Here is a 15,344-nt window from a genome sequence, read left to right as displayed (position 1 = left end):
GGTAAGAGGGAGATTTTCCTGCTATTTCAAGACCTCTCTTCTTCAATATATCTTGTGCAGACAATTTATCAGCAGGCATTTCTGAAACACTGCCTTCTGGATAAAGTGTTAGAAGGCATTAATTAGCTGCCCTCCTCGTCCTATCTGACTTCGCAGCACCAAACTGTGCATCTAATGTAACGAATATGCTTGTTAGAGAGGGCTTGGAAGTGACGGCATTTAGCATGAGTGGGTTGTTTTGTTCCTGTATCATTGCATGATTGTTCTTGTGTTGATTTGTTCCTGATTCATTGCTTTAAAGATATTTAATATCTACGCATACATGGAATACCCTATCATTTTTCTTCTCTACTGCCATCATCAAGTGCACCCTTTCCCATGGCTTCTTCACTTTTCTAATTAATGGCTTTATTGCCAAGGGGCTTGAAGTGGAAATAGTTATCACAGTGCAGTATGCACTTCTGGTGCTGCCTTATAGATAGATTTTGCAGCAAGCAGTTGACATTCTCTGTCTTCAAACAGGCATGGAAACTTAGTATTACAGAGCCTGCCAGGCTACATCCTTTTCCAGTTTTCACTGCTCTTAATGTATTTTTCAAATTTAATGAATAATTAAACTTTACATCCAAAATTAATTTTGCAGAAGTGTCTGTTACAGAGATATCTAGATGCTTACTTGTGTCCTTGGACTTTTATCTACCTAGAATAAATGTTCTTGTATCCTACTAGCCTTGTTTTGTGCCACAGGTTCAATTTTTCCTGTAGTCAGTCCCAAAAATTGTACCCCAATACTGATGCTCATTTTTATGGCTACTTCTTGTTTTATTTTAAGAGCTGCATGTCTCACCACTATAAATCTCCTTTTTTTAACAGCAACATTGCTGCTGGCTGCTTTCCCCAGAGACATTCTTCAGCTGCACACATTGAAGGCTTTGATCTCTTCAGTTTGCTTTGCAGTATTTAACATACATCTCAAACACCTGCTTTTCATTTTTCATTGCATGATACTTCCACACTCACTGGCATTTTGCCTCTGCAGTATGCTTCTCTTCTAATGTGAACTGTAGTTGATGCTTCTCTCTGGGACTGTGCATATGAGTGACTGCTGACCTCTAGCATTTTATCATCTACTAGTCATCACCATTACTGAGGTGTTCTCTCAACTTCTCTGTATCTCTTATGTTCTAGCCATTCTAGTGGTATTCTAGGATGTTCAAGTGTTCTCCATTAACATATATATTTTTATTTCATTTTTACCTCATCCTTTTAGAAGCTTCCACCACCCCACTCTCCTCTGCAAACAGTCTTTTTAATCATTTACAGCTGGCTGATTCACACCAAAGGACTCAGTAGGTACTCAACTTTCCTGATTTCTTCCCTGAACAGAGAACTCCTCTCTCGAACCACATACTTCAAATAGCTCTAACTCTCCATCCACAATTCTTCTGTCTGCTTCAGAACTTTTCCCTTATAGACATCTATAAATGTTCTCATCTGTCTGTACAAAAGAATATGAAAAACAGAATCTTTCTCCTTCTTTGCCTGCAGTCGAGGAAAAAACTGATTCCATCAGCTAAACCTGTGTATTAAATGAAGCTTTCTGGAAGTTCAGAAGGTGTACACTTCTTACCCTTCTCTGTATGAGAACATAAAATTTTCTCCAAATTCTGTCTGTGAACTTCGGTTAGACTATTACCATAAAGACAGTGGTACCTAGCTAACAGTCAGCAAGTCCTGCTCACACACTGAATGCCATGAACTAACCAGAATTGCTTGAATTAACTAGGTTTTCAGATAGCTTCTGTATCCTACCCTCTGAAGCTTGGCACAATAAACCCATGAAGAATAAATGCCATTGTCTTAAGACCACTACAGCAGTGCATGGTGAAAATGGCTCATGAAAGAGACTAGGACCTTTAAAGTCTACTGCAAAAGTCTATGTCAGCAGGGCTGAATTGGTCACAGCAGTGACAGACTGACATCCTGTACATTGAAGTCCTAAAGGAAAATAAAACCTGATCAGAAATCTTCACAGATATCTGCTGATAGCAGGATACTGGTGAGACTCTGGAAGGTCATGTATGACTCTCACATTGTCAAGAGTATTGCCTCTCTCACCTTGAGCTCCTCCATGATGAACTTTCTTCTCTTCCACTCCTGTCTCCTCCCAGACATTAGCTGCTTCTTCGCACCTATTTCCACTCTCCATTCTTTCAGTACCATTCACAATTCCTAGTCACACCTAGCTCCTTCCAAACTGTCTGCCACTGCAGTACCAATCTCCTTCCTTGGCCTTCAGTTTCTCCCCTTCTTAACTATTTCATTTTCCTGGCTTCATGACTCCAGTACATTTATTGGGGAAGCAGGGAGGGAATTCTGCCTCTTCCAATGCAACTTCCTCCTACTGTCCTGGTGTCCTGCCAGCTCCCACCCCTACTAGCCCCTAAATGCCTCTTCCTGGGAATATCAGTGGTTTTCATATATCAGTTTGTGCCTCAGCATCTAACCTGTCAAACAAGCTTGTCCTTCTCAAATGCTTCCTGTTCCAAACTCCACATTCCACTGGCCCTCAGTACTAACTCCTAATCCCAGTTTCAGTATCCTTCTTCCATGTCTGAAACCATTCCTGTTTTCCCACACTCCACACTATTTACATCTCTTCCTGCTCCTCCTTTGCGCTTCAGTCTTGTTCTATCTGCTCTCAGTTAGGCAGCATAAACTGGATGACGCTACCTCAAAACTGTGATTGCAGACCAAAGCTCTACGAAGATCAGGGCTGTACACATGTGGGCGTGTTCTTACACAAATGGTGGAAGGTTTGGTCCTGACTCAGAAACCATCTACTGCCAAGTCCATTTTCCACCACATGGTAGCACAAGAACTTCTCAGAGAAAAAGAGCGACCAGAAATTGCAAACATAAGCAAAACAATATATCCTGCACTAGAGGAGATTTTCAGAGACCATGAAAATTACCTGGCTAAAATTTTCTAAATAAATTCAACAGATTGAAGACCGAGACAGTTAACTTTTTTTTATAAGTATGCAATGTGAATAGGGCTGTATTCTCTCCCAGTATCTCCTCCAGGCTGTTGCATCCCTGCTCCATCCAAACCATGCCCACTGCAGAGTACAAGATGCTTATTATACTATGGTGCATTTGTTTGAATTAAAATAGTATTTTACTATAAATAAAACACTTTTATACATAACTGAAATTCCTCTCACCTGCAAAAGTATTTTATAATGATAGTAAAATCCTAGATTTCATTTAAAAATTCATGCAATTCATTAATGTTTCCTTTTTCATTGAAAAAATGTGATATTTTCAACAGTAAAATTAGTTCTGAAATACATTTTATAAAATTCTACACTGAAGTAATGGGCATAACTATCTTTAAATGTTACACCCATGTGATTTCTCCACGTGGAATTACATATGAGCTGAAAACCACAATTCATCACTTCAAGAAACCTCTCATTAAACATATTCTTTAATGTGGTGTGTGGCATGGCTGTAACATATCTGATGACCTGCATTATAGTAAATAATATACTGACCATATGTTGCAAGTTATTTACATAATTAGAGAAATTATAGGCTTTGATACTAATAAAATATTGTCCCAAAATTTCGCAAGGGTATGAAAATACTTCCAGTTAATAGTTGAGACTCCACAAGACCCCCTTCTGTGTCCACTGCGTACATACCTCCTTCTCACTTAACCATGCTAACTTCTCACATGCTATAGGTCATTAAGCCCCAGTTCTTTTCCTCTTATTAAAGGGGAAGCTGCTACATTTTTCACCACGGACTAGTTTAAATACAAAGATTTTTGTCATTTCTATCACTGTGTAGACAACTCAAACAGCTACAGCAATGACAAAGTGCTGGAGTGGGCTTGGATTTTTAGTTTGCATGTAGATCTTGGACGTGAATTGTTCTGGACACTAGATGAAAGAGAAGAAGTGGTACAGTTACACGGTGACTACCTACAGGTTCTTCCAGCGATGACCTCTGATTACATTAAGCATTTCATGGGATAAACACATTTCCTTCAAAACACTGCATATCTGATTGCCAAAAAAGTCAGCAGGCATTTAAACACTTACAAATTCAAACATACATGTTTTCTTTTCAGTGCTGAAATTACTCCAGTCTTCAGAAAGCATGTATTATCCAATACCATGAGACAATAAAAGCAAAAAGTACAATAAAAAGCAGCAGAGTAGAAAATACTAAGTCTACTTTATCTGTGAGAACATACGGTAACAATGATTATTATTTATTACTTGATCCTGCTTCAATCCAAAATGTGCTTGGCAACATCTGAACACAGAGGAAGATACTGTATTGTAACGCAAAAAACTCAAGGGCTTAAATGAGTCAAGCCCTTGAGCAGTCTGTAGTAGGGGAAATGGCCCTCAGGAAATTAAAGAAAGTCTCCTCACACCCAATTTGTTCCCCATCACTAAGTCTTTCTCAAGATCAGAGCTTAAAGGATTTGCTAAACTCCAGGCACTATAACTCTGCAGGCCAGGAGCACATGATCAGCTGTCTATGGGTTACTTTCAGTTTCTCAAGGGATGTTCTTAAACAGCCTGAAGCAAAGCCAAAGATTGACTAGAGATGCTCTAAACTGGTCAGACTAAACTACCCTTTGAATCAGCCTCACACTAACCTTGTTTGACATTTTCCTTTGTTAGAAATGGAAGACTTGCAATATAAAACATTAAGATTCAATAATCCACTCAAATACCTGTATAACAGACTAAACCAATATCAGTGATCTATCTTATCAATACTCTGCATACGCAAAATTAAATGTTGGAGCATAAATGAAATTTCCCCTGCTACAATATATGTAAATGGAAGACTGTGCTGTCTAGTAGTTAATTAGGCATTTGTAACATAACTTTCCAGGAGGTCAACTCTACCACTAAATGCTCAGGTGCACATACCATTCAAAGCATCTTTCTTCTGACTTCTCCCTTTTCTACGAAACACTTCTCTAATTTTTTTATTTGATGTGATTTCTGCATCACATACCCTCCAGTCTTCATAGTGTTTCCACGCCAGCAGCAACTGCACAGCTGAGGATAACAGCAGCAAACCTACCATTCCCCTTCCATATTGTTTGTAGAGTAGGGATTTCGAGACAAAAGAAAGTGAGGATCCCATTAGGAGCTGGACTGAGTGGTGAGACGAGACGTTCTTAGCAGGAGAGATCCAACTTTTAGTCACATGAGGAAATTCAGTGGATACCTTTCTCTACCAAAGCCAATTAAAAATTCTCTAAGCAAAGTAGCGAAGGTGTAAGTATCCTGTCTCTTCTGTCCTTCAATATTTAAGACTGAAGGAGACTGCACACAACATATTTAAGAGTATGAAATGCTCACATGAACAGTGTGTTTCAGGCTGCTAGTATAATGTGGAAAGGGACTACCATGACAATCTCACCAATTACCTTTTGTTGTTCACTGTACTCCAATGGATGAGAGATGACGGCCCATAACATATAAAGCTGTGACCTTATGGGACAGCATTCATTCCTCTTCTGTGAGGAATCCTACTTGTCCATGTGAAGATGCTTACCATCTGCTTGTTAGCTGACATACAGCAAATTACACTATCATGTTTCAAAAATGAAAAGGGAGCTCAATGTAAGAGAAGGGCCTAGTGATGAAGCAGATGCACAGCTACGGGTAACTAAGACTACAGAATACAGGCCACAGGCTAAGGCTGTAGGTAACTAAGACTACACGAATGGAGATAAACAACAAGAAAGTAAGTTGCAGCATATCCCATGGTGATAGCTCTGCACAGAAGAATGTAGCTTGTGAATCAGAAAGTGAGACACAAACAGGTTCTGTACTAAGGCAGTGTAGAGCATCACCAGTTTGGTAATGCATCATAACAGGGGTAAATTTAAAAGGAAAAAATCACTTGTGGGGTTCATGTTCTTTCTTCACAGGTCACTTAAATCAAGACAGCTTGATTTGCTACAGATAACTGCTCTGGCACACACAACCTGCAGGGAAGATCCAGATACAAACAATATCAATGAAATAAAATTGCAGAACTACCTGAGATTTTTCTAAGCAGTTGACATTCATTACTGATATCAGCTGGGGGGAAATTAAAAGAAAAAGAAATGGAGCCATCCATCTGCACACATCACAGCTGAAATGCTACAGCCACATAAGCTTTCTCATGTTAGAGCATGCCTCAGCACTGCCCAAGAGAAACAGAAATGGCTAATTCACTCCATGAATTTATTCAATCTTTGATTACCTTTCTCGCTCTTCCATCAAACTCTAAACAGTACCATGGATTAGAGCAATTTTTGTTATGTGAGCACTGAAAACTAAGTAAATATTTCACCATAAAAAACCACACACCGAAAATTCAGTTGACCTTTGAAGCAACACTGTGCCAAATGTGGAGTCTCATTCCAGTCACTAACAAAAAAATAAAATAGAAGTTTAGTTTCTTTTTCTTTTACAAGTATATCTCAGTACAATCTTAACCATGGAGCCTTGACGTGTTTTCAGAAGCATTTCACATATTTAAAAGAGATATTTTTAATTATCAGCTTAGTTCTGAGAAGACAACTCTGAAGACAAGACACAATTAATCTTGACTCAAACAACTTCCAAATATGTCTGTGAACTCACTTGGCATTGCCTGCAAAAGTGTCCAATTTCTAGGACAAACCAACAGAATAAGATCTGCTTTTCTAATTGTGGAGGGGCAGCTCAGCACTTTGTAGCACATCCAGGAAGAGAAAAGCATTCCAAACACCTGCTTTTGAATAATAGTGATTTTCTAACCTGTACTTTTCCCCAAGCTAATGAGGACATCAGAAACGAAAGTTAACATGTCAAAGCCGCCAACAAGCTTACATCGTATCTTTCTACTTCTTTAAAGTACATACCGCTAGAGCTACCATGAATAAAATATAGTGAAACCACAGATTCAAAAATACTGCAAAATTTATCAAATGTATTACTCATCTAACTCTTGGTAATAGTTAATAATATTCATCGAAAGCCACAGACAAAGTGATATGGTTTTTTTTTAATACACTGCTGTATATGACCAAGCAGGAAACTATTTGCTTAACAGTGTCACAATGAACTGCCACACCGAAATGCGACAGGAGAAACTGAAATGCATGTTTATTTCCAAAAACACCTCCAAAACTGTGTTGTGAACAGTTAATTCTGCCAAATTTGTGCCAGGTCTTTTATTACATAAGACTTAAGTAAATGATAAAAAAGCCAAGGTCCAGAAGCTTATTTTAAAATAGATGCCACTCCATGTCAACTTTACTGAACCACACAGGATTACTGTAAAAAAAAAACAGGAGCACTGCAACCATGTCAAGGTGCAGTAGTAAGATGCACTTACACGAACTGCATTTCTCAGTCTGTTTTGTGTACAGTATGCACAGGTAAGAACACTAGTCCTACACCATCAGTCCGTCTCCTCCCGGACCCAGGAGAGCTCCTCCCTGCAGGTGCCCTGCGTCTCTGGTGCACAGGTTAAGCTGATCCCTGCAGTAACCTACCTTTCAGGACTACAGCATTTCAGTATGCATCTTGCTGAAAGCAGTACTAGTTCATCTGTCTACTGTATGATCCTAATTCAGAAGGCACATTGGGAACCATAGAAAAATACATGGCAGCATACCTTTGATGTGCTTTAGTTCTACCCCCATGCCCAGTGCTATTCCCTATGAACTATGGCAAATGACTCCACTTTCTCCTTATGGCTGAATACCAGAATTTCTTGTTCTTCCTTGGTTTAATGGTAAGTCTTTGCATACATCCATACAAAGTAGCACAGGCAGTCAAATGGAGCTCATTACCAGAGGGTCCTCCATATCCTTAACCAAGGGTCACCTCAAAAGTACAGAGCCAACTGAATGACTCAGAGGCTCACTGGTGAGGCAAAACCATGTCCTGGGTTTGTTCAGCAGATCAGCTGAAGTAAGACTCCTCGAACATCTGTGGATACCACCTTGATTAAAAAGGTGTCCAGCTGAAACATGCCCATAAATAAAACTTTCAGCATGAGGCATGGATTTTCCAGTTGTAACTTCTGGGTGAATACCAAGCCCAGCGTTGTTAGCAGTGTCCTTATTGACTAAGATGTGGCCAATATCTGCCATCATCTTGTATTAGCTAGTTCTCCATATGAGCAATTCAGTGTGTCTGTCCATTCCACAGGCAAAATCAGTTCACAGTTTTAAAGAGTCTTGCATACAGATTCTCCATTCTTTCCACTTGCCAAATCCCACCATCAAAAGCTATGCATAGAAGCATAACTGTAACAAAAATAACAAAAAGCTTCAGCACAAATTATCTAGGGTGTATGTGTTACTGACCTTCACGCAAAATTCTTTTTTAAAATTAACAGTGCTATTTGGCTGTGTGATCTTTCGCAGCTGATTCTCTGGCTTCAGAAGAATAATTACCTTTTAGGAAATTTACATCTAGGCTTTCTCTGCACAAGAACCACCTGTTACAGCATCTGTATTGTAGCAAGCTGTCATACAAAACGCCACCTCTGTAATGCAGTACCATGCAGAGATCCCAGGGCTCACCCTGAGGCAGTCATCTCGGGTACCCAAAGCAGATTTGTCACGTAGGCATGGCAGCCATGCAGAGACCAGCGCTTTTCTTCTCAAGACTGGGCCACAGTGGCATGTCTTGCTGCTGGCACTTGCGTTGCCTCATGTACCAGAGGCTTCTAGCAGCCAGACCCACTCCTTCCTAAGCAGGGAAGTGACTGAAAGCAACGTCAAATGGAAAGTGGGTGTAAGACCAAAACCAACATGTAATTATGTGCTGTTCTTTGGCAGGCTACTGCTAGTAAACTTCAAGGTACATACTGAAGTAAACAAGATCAGAGGGAAATAACAACCTTAAGGCACTGGTCATTCATTTCTGGGTACCTTTATCAAAGAATCAATTAACATTTAATCCTGTTAAAAGGTGCTCGGTATACCCTTCTTACGTACAGAGCACTCATGTTTCAGACCCAGATCATCCGCTGGCCTACTACCTGGCCTTAGGCAAGATGTCTTAGTCTCTCTTGACTATTTACATTGCAAGTTTTTCAAGAGAATGAATTTTACTCTGTGCTTGTAGTTCTAGGCAGGGACCTGACTGGATGTCACTCTGACATAAACAGTGGTTGAAAGTGCTCAGTGCATAACAGGATCGTCCCTGAAAGGCCCAGGTATGATCTGTGTGTTGTGGTTTAACTCCAGCCAGCAACTAAGCACCAGGCAGCTGCTTGCTCACTCTTCCTGCCTCCCAGGGGGATGAGGGGAAATCAAAAAAAAGTGAAACTCACAGGTTGAGATAAGAACAGTTTAACAACTAAAATAAAATAAAACATAACAACAATAATAAAATATAATTGTAATGAAAAGGAATATAACAAAGAGAGAGAAATAAAACCCAAGGAAAGACAAGCGATGCACAATGCAGTTGCTCACCACCCGCTGACCGATGCCTGAGCAGCGATCACCCCTCCTGTCCAACTCCCCCCAGTTCATATACTGGTCATGACATTCTATGGTACAGAATATCCCTTGGGCTACTTTGAGTCAGCTCTCCTGGCCATTCTCCCTCCCAGCTTCTTGTGCACCTACTCGCTGGCAGAGCATGGGAAACTGAAAAATCCTTAACTTGGGATAAGCACTACTTAGCAACAACTAAGACATCAGAGTGTTATCAACATTATTGTCACATTAAATCCAAAACACAGCACTGTACCAGCTACTAGGAAGAAAATTAACTCTATCCCAGCCAAAACCAAGACGTGTGCTAGCATTAATATGAGTTTCAATACTGACTTCAATGGCAACAATTAGGACTCAAATATCAATTACCAGAAATAAAACAAAACTGAGCTTACCATCTTACTAATATGTAGAACTGATGGACATTTTTAGAACTGAATTTCATGGTACTTGCTAGCACAACTTTCAGTCAAGTGTAACTCAATTATTCAGTTGCTCATTTCCCAGAAACTGTATTTGCATGCATAATTTTAAAAATAAATATAGAAGTCTTTTTTCTAGCTGATGATTTTCAGGAACTCTAAGTGATGGTATGCTGTTTCTTCTTCCATTTTTGCTTATATAAAATTAGTGGAAATTATTGGCAGCTGTGTTGGTCATGCCAATATTATTATATAAGAGAATTTGCAAGTGTCCATTTAGCTTCTTACAGGTCCATAGACACAGACTTAAAATTAACATATAATATTAACTGGCTAGCCTTTAAGCATTGGTCCAATATACTTCAATCTGGAAGAGAGTTGGAAAGAAAACAATTTAGCAAACATGCTATAGAACGTTGTTTTCATCTTTAATGAAAATTCTCAACTTTTTCAGATGGTTTTCAAAACCATTCTGCTGGAGACATGACGAAAAAAGTCTGCTAAACTGGATTCAGTTTATTAAGCTAATCCTTGTGAATATATTATTTGGTAACATTTCAACAAGGTTTTTAGAAAAGATGCTTCTGTTCCTTCATCTCCCATTAAAGCTTATGAGCTGCAGAGAACTAAAGTGTAACATAGCTCCATTGTCTAAACTGTAACATAGCTCCATTGTTTGCTGACATTTTTATAGTACCTCAAATATTTAACAGTTTATTTGTGAACTTCTTTTTGATATATAAGCAATATAATTCAATAATATTCCCCCCCCCCATACTGTCTGAGTATCTCTGTTAAAATATGGTACATATACAAGCTGAAATCCAACTTGTTTATGATCCATGCTGATGAAACTGCCCATAAAAATTGGAGCATAAGACAAATCTGAAATGCCTACTCCTCCTGAAAGCACAGTAGAGTTTATTATCTACAGGGTTTTTTTAAATATTAAGACCTGTGTGGCTCTTATCCATGATTCCAAAGCAGTACTATGGCGAGCTGTTAGAAGTGCCATCACTAGTCAAATTTAAACACTGCCACTTGAATTTCTAGCCAAAGTTGGCTGGCATTCACTATAAATGCTAATGAAGACCTAGGGTGAAGCCCACTCTTTGGAGGGGTTAATTAGGATTTTGCCGTTGATCTTAACAGGGCCAACATTTACTCAAGATTTATAAAGTTAACATATTTTACTACATGCCGGTAGGTAGTAAAACATAATGGTTTAGTTCATGCAGAATAATTTCACGTCAGCCAGCATATGACAGCTATAGTAAGCACCAGAGAGGTAACTCAGCAAAGGTTACCTGCTGGTAGAGATTGACAGATGTCTGAAGAAATTAAAAAGAAATATTAGTTCTCCTGTATTTAAATTACCTACTTGACAATTAATGCTTAGGATTCCAAATGCTGAATTAAATTCCCTCTTCAGCTCGACACCACCTGCAGCTGTTGGTAGCACAGAAATGTTATGCTGGTCAGCCCTGCCACATTCAGCCTTAGAGCAGAGCAGGGACCCTTCCACTGACCAAACACAAGGGTTCCCCACCTGGACACCATCCTACGAACACTGGAGGGGAAAAGAAGCAGAAGCAAGAGCTTTATTTCATTCAGGGCATACAAAAAGGCAAAGGCATTTTCATGCAATGGCTGGATTAATTCCTTCTAAACTCTCTTTAGCCAGACTACTTAACTCTCTTGTAAAAGGGAAAGTGCACAGTCCCGGGAAGAATATCACACGCTGTATTCCCCTTATGTTGAAGTGGTAGCCAGTGTACGTAAAAGTGTGGCAGGAAAGCATCTGTTAGGTGCTGACAATACTGACTTTGGGAGGTCTTGGGATACACGCCTTTCTATTTACTCTTTTTATGAATGATTTTTTTGTTCATCATTTCTGTTACAATTGACATTCTGTAACTAAAATAAACCAAAGTTTTTCTCTTTACTTTACAAATTGTCAACTACGTTAATCCTTGTCAAAAAGCCCACAAGAATGAAGTCAATACAGCAATTTAAAGACAAACTTGGCAGGCATTTATATTGTGCTTGGACTTATCCAGTAAACAGTCTCATACATTAATCTACCGCCATCGGTGGCAATATTCTGAAACCAGTAATGTTGTTTTTACTTCTGCGGTGTGAAGTGACAAAGTAAGTACAGATATCCGTCCAGCGGATGAAAAACAACAGGGAAATAGTATCGGACACGAATGAGAAGCACGGACTAGTGACTCAGGTGTCATCTAAACGCCCTGCACTTCCAGAATGGCGAGCGGCTACTCTCTACCATCTACACCGCACCGGCAGCCACCTGCTCGCCACTGCAAAACCCGCAGTGGAAACTCCAGGATTCACCGTTCCCCGGAGCCCCCGCGCCGCTCCGGCCGCTCCCGCGGAGCCCCGCGCTCACTCCGCGCCCTCACCGCCGGCCCGCCCCGGCCCCCCCCGCTCCGCGGTGGCACCGCACACGTCGCTGCTGCAGGTCGCAGCTCCTACAACCCTCCCCCCCCCCCTTTTTTACTGCAATGCCAGCCGGGGTCTGCGCCCCGCTCCCCGCCGCGGGTCTCCCTCCCCGCCTGCCCCGCGGCCGGTCTCCCGGGCAGGCGGCGAAGTTGCCGGGACTCACGGTGGCGGCGCTCCCGGCGTGGCGCGGCACCTCTCCCGGCCTCCCGCCACCTCGGGCCACCTCCGCGGCGGTTCGGCGCCCGCACCGGCGCAGCCCGGACGGCCCTTCACTCCTCGGAGGGGCGCATGACGCCGTCCGCTCCCCGACACCGGCCCGGTGGGGTCCCCGCGGCCCGGAGGGGGCGGGCAAGCGGGCCGAGCGCTTCAGCCGGCACACGGGGAGGCACTGGCCAGGGCCGAGCCCCTCCGGCGAGGATGTGCCTCGGCGAGCATCTGCCTCCTCTCGCCCGCGACGCGGTCACCCCCCCCCCCCCGCTCCCCCCCGGGCGCCGGCGGGGATTCGCGCCGACGTCGGTGCGGGGCGGACGGAGCGCCCGGAGGCGGCGGCGCCTCCCCCGCGCCCGCCTCCCCCGGCCGCCGGCGGGGCGCTGCCGGGCGGGGCGAGGGGGCTGCGCGCTACTCCCGCCCCACCGCCTAAGGCGGGGTGTGGGGGGGTGCCCACCCCGTTGCGCCGAGGGGAGGCGACACTCGCCCCAGGGGCCGGGGGCTCGGCCCCCCCGCTCGGCCCCGCGGAGGAGGCGGGGGCGGCAGCGGGGCCCAAAGCCCCTTCTCGCGGCTGCCCCTCCCGGGCGGTGCCGAGGGTCCCCGGGCCGCCGCTGGCCGGGCCCTGCCCGCCCTGAGGGTGCGTCGCCTCAGGACGCCCCGCTCCCCTCAGCACCGGCTCCTCGCCTGCGCGCCCACGGGCACGGCCCGAGCCCCCCCCCCCCCCCCCCCCGGAGAAGTTCCCCGCCCGAGCCAGCGTGTCAGTCCCGTTGCGGGCACCTGTCGGAAGGGGGGAGCCGGGGGAAGAGAGGGCGCGGGGGTGAGACCCCGGAGCTCGGGCACCTGGGCGGGGGGAGCGCTGCCCCGGCCGGGGATGGGGCCCTGCCCGGGGATGGGGCCCCGCGTCCTCCCGGCCGCCCCGTCTCCTCCGCGGCTCTTCCAGCTTGCGTGAGCCATTCACCTACCGTCCACCGAGCTGGGAGGACGAACAAGGGGTGGCCGCAGCATTCACCGGACGGCAAAGTCATCTAAATTCCCGTTTCTGCTCCAGAAGTTACGTAAGCGCTTTAAACAAAAGGAGAGGCCGAGAAGGACCCTGTTTCCCAGCGCCTACGGTCTCCTCGTGAGAAGAGCAGCCCCCTGCTACGCGGGCATCCAAGAGGCAACAGAGCCAACATCCCCCTCGCTGCGGGAGAGCGACGAGTGATTGTGCATGGAGTAGTATTGCAGGGGAGAACAACTTCTCCGCTGTGACTGCTCCAGGCTGCCCAATATTTAACTACCCGGAGAGCCACAGTAAGGCTGGGAGAGGGAGCGAATGCGCGGTGATTCACCTCCGCACCCCTCCCAAACGTGGCAGTGCGGACAGCAGGTAGTAGGGTGTCTTCCCAGCAGATGGAGTCAGGAGGCAAACAAACTTGCTTCGAAAGGTACCACCACCCGGCTAAGAATAGTTTGCTTCTGTCTGCTTTCTGCGCAAAGGACGTTGCTGCCGTCAAATAAAAGGAACTTTGATACCGGCTTTTAAGTCGTCTGGCTTGCTTCTGAATGGAAAGTTAGCTCCTGTTGAAGTGGTTCTCAAGTGTGTTTCTTCCACCTACCGCTTTCTCTTACAGACTACAGTCAAATTTTACAGCTCGCCCTTCTCATAGAAACCTGCATGCAAACCCAGCCGACTGCCTGTCTACCTGCCTCCACATAGCTCGGGCCATGCTGAGGAGGGAGGGCGGGAGTAAGGGAACTCAGTGATGAGAAAGAAGGTGCTGGGCTGGGCATGCACCAGTTTCCAAGAAAAATGAACCTCTTGCCACTTTTTCCAGCAGCTCTTTAAACGGGTGCCTCTAGACAGTACCATGAAAGAAATTCTTCCTCCTTAGGATATATTGGGGGAGGGTGCAGTGGGAAGCTTATAATGGAAGATGAGACACTCAAGGAATACTGGTGTAAATCGTCATCCCTTTAAGATTCACTATAGGTTTCACCCTTTAGTCTTGTGGGGACAGCAAGGAGGATCAGTGGGACCTGCTTTTATGAGCTCTCATAATACCACAATTCCTTCACTCTGCACAGCGTTCTCTGGCAGAAACAGCAAAGTTAAGGGAGGCTTTCACGGGCTGCCCTAGGTCTGGAGCTGTGGAGCAGCACCTCTACAGACCAGCTGCAGTTGTGTCCCTCCCATATCCCAGCTGTCCTTTGGGCTTGGATGAGTCATGGCTTGAGATGTTTGTGGAAGAGGAACTGCTGAGAAGCAAAACCCTAAGGTGAGGCCTAGGGAGAGTAGGAGAATCCCGCTTCTTGTCATTGCAGCAGTAAGTTAAAAGAGAAAAAGTAGAGAGCTTTTTTTCATACCTGATAGTCTGGAATATTTTCTTTTCCAGAGATTTCAGGGGGGGGAGGTAAGTGGGTCACCAAATAAGTACAGATTGCTTTAAAGGATACAGAAAGCAGCTGAACTGCGTGAAGGCAGGTGATGGGCTGTTTACCAGTGGTTTCTTCTGTAGCCACCCGTTTAGTTTTTTTGGTGTTGTCTGGCTAATACCGTTCATTCTGTGATTGGAAAGCGTCACATTCTTCTCAATGACTGTTTTTATACTTATTTCAAAACAGGTTTTATGTTGTTCTATTTTCTGAGTAGTGTTCATCTGCTGAAGTATAAATCTGTCATCCCATAATCTGGAAATAGCTTTTCTAAGGTTTGGGTGTTTTTTTTATAAGCTC

At 44.0% G+C, this 15,344-nt stretch overlaps 1 protein-coding gene across 2 annotated transcripts in view; it reads right to left on the bottom strand.

Moving 5' to 3' along the window:
- Nucleotides 1-12,607, bottom strand: part of CALCR (calcitonin receptor) — a 170,188-nt gene extending 157,581 nt beyond the window's left edge. Inside the window, exon 1 of one of the 2 annotated variants that reach the window (XM_074892318.1) lies at nucleotides 12,586-12,607. The gene's annotated coding sequence lies outside the window, so the exon portion shown is untranslated. The remainder of the gene's footprint in view (nucleotides 1-12,585) is intronic. The other variant, XM_074892326.1, reaches the window with a different exon arrangement.
- Nucleotides 12,608-15,344: the final 2,737 nt, after the last annotated feature.

Source organism: Strix uralensis, chromosome 1 (assembly GCF_047716275.1).
Source record: "Strix uralensis isolate ZFMK-TIS-50842 chromosome 1, bStrUra1, whole genome shotgun sequence".
Lineage (NCBI taxonomy): Eukaryota > Metazoa > Chordata > Aves > Strigiformes > Strigidae > Strix > Strix uralensis.
The sequence above is the reverse complement of the archived record's forward strand: the minus strand, read 5'-3'. Positions and strand labels throughout refer to the sequence as shown.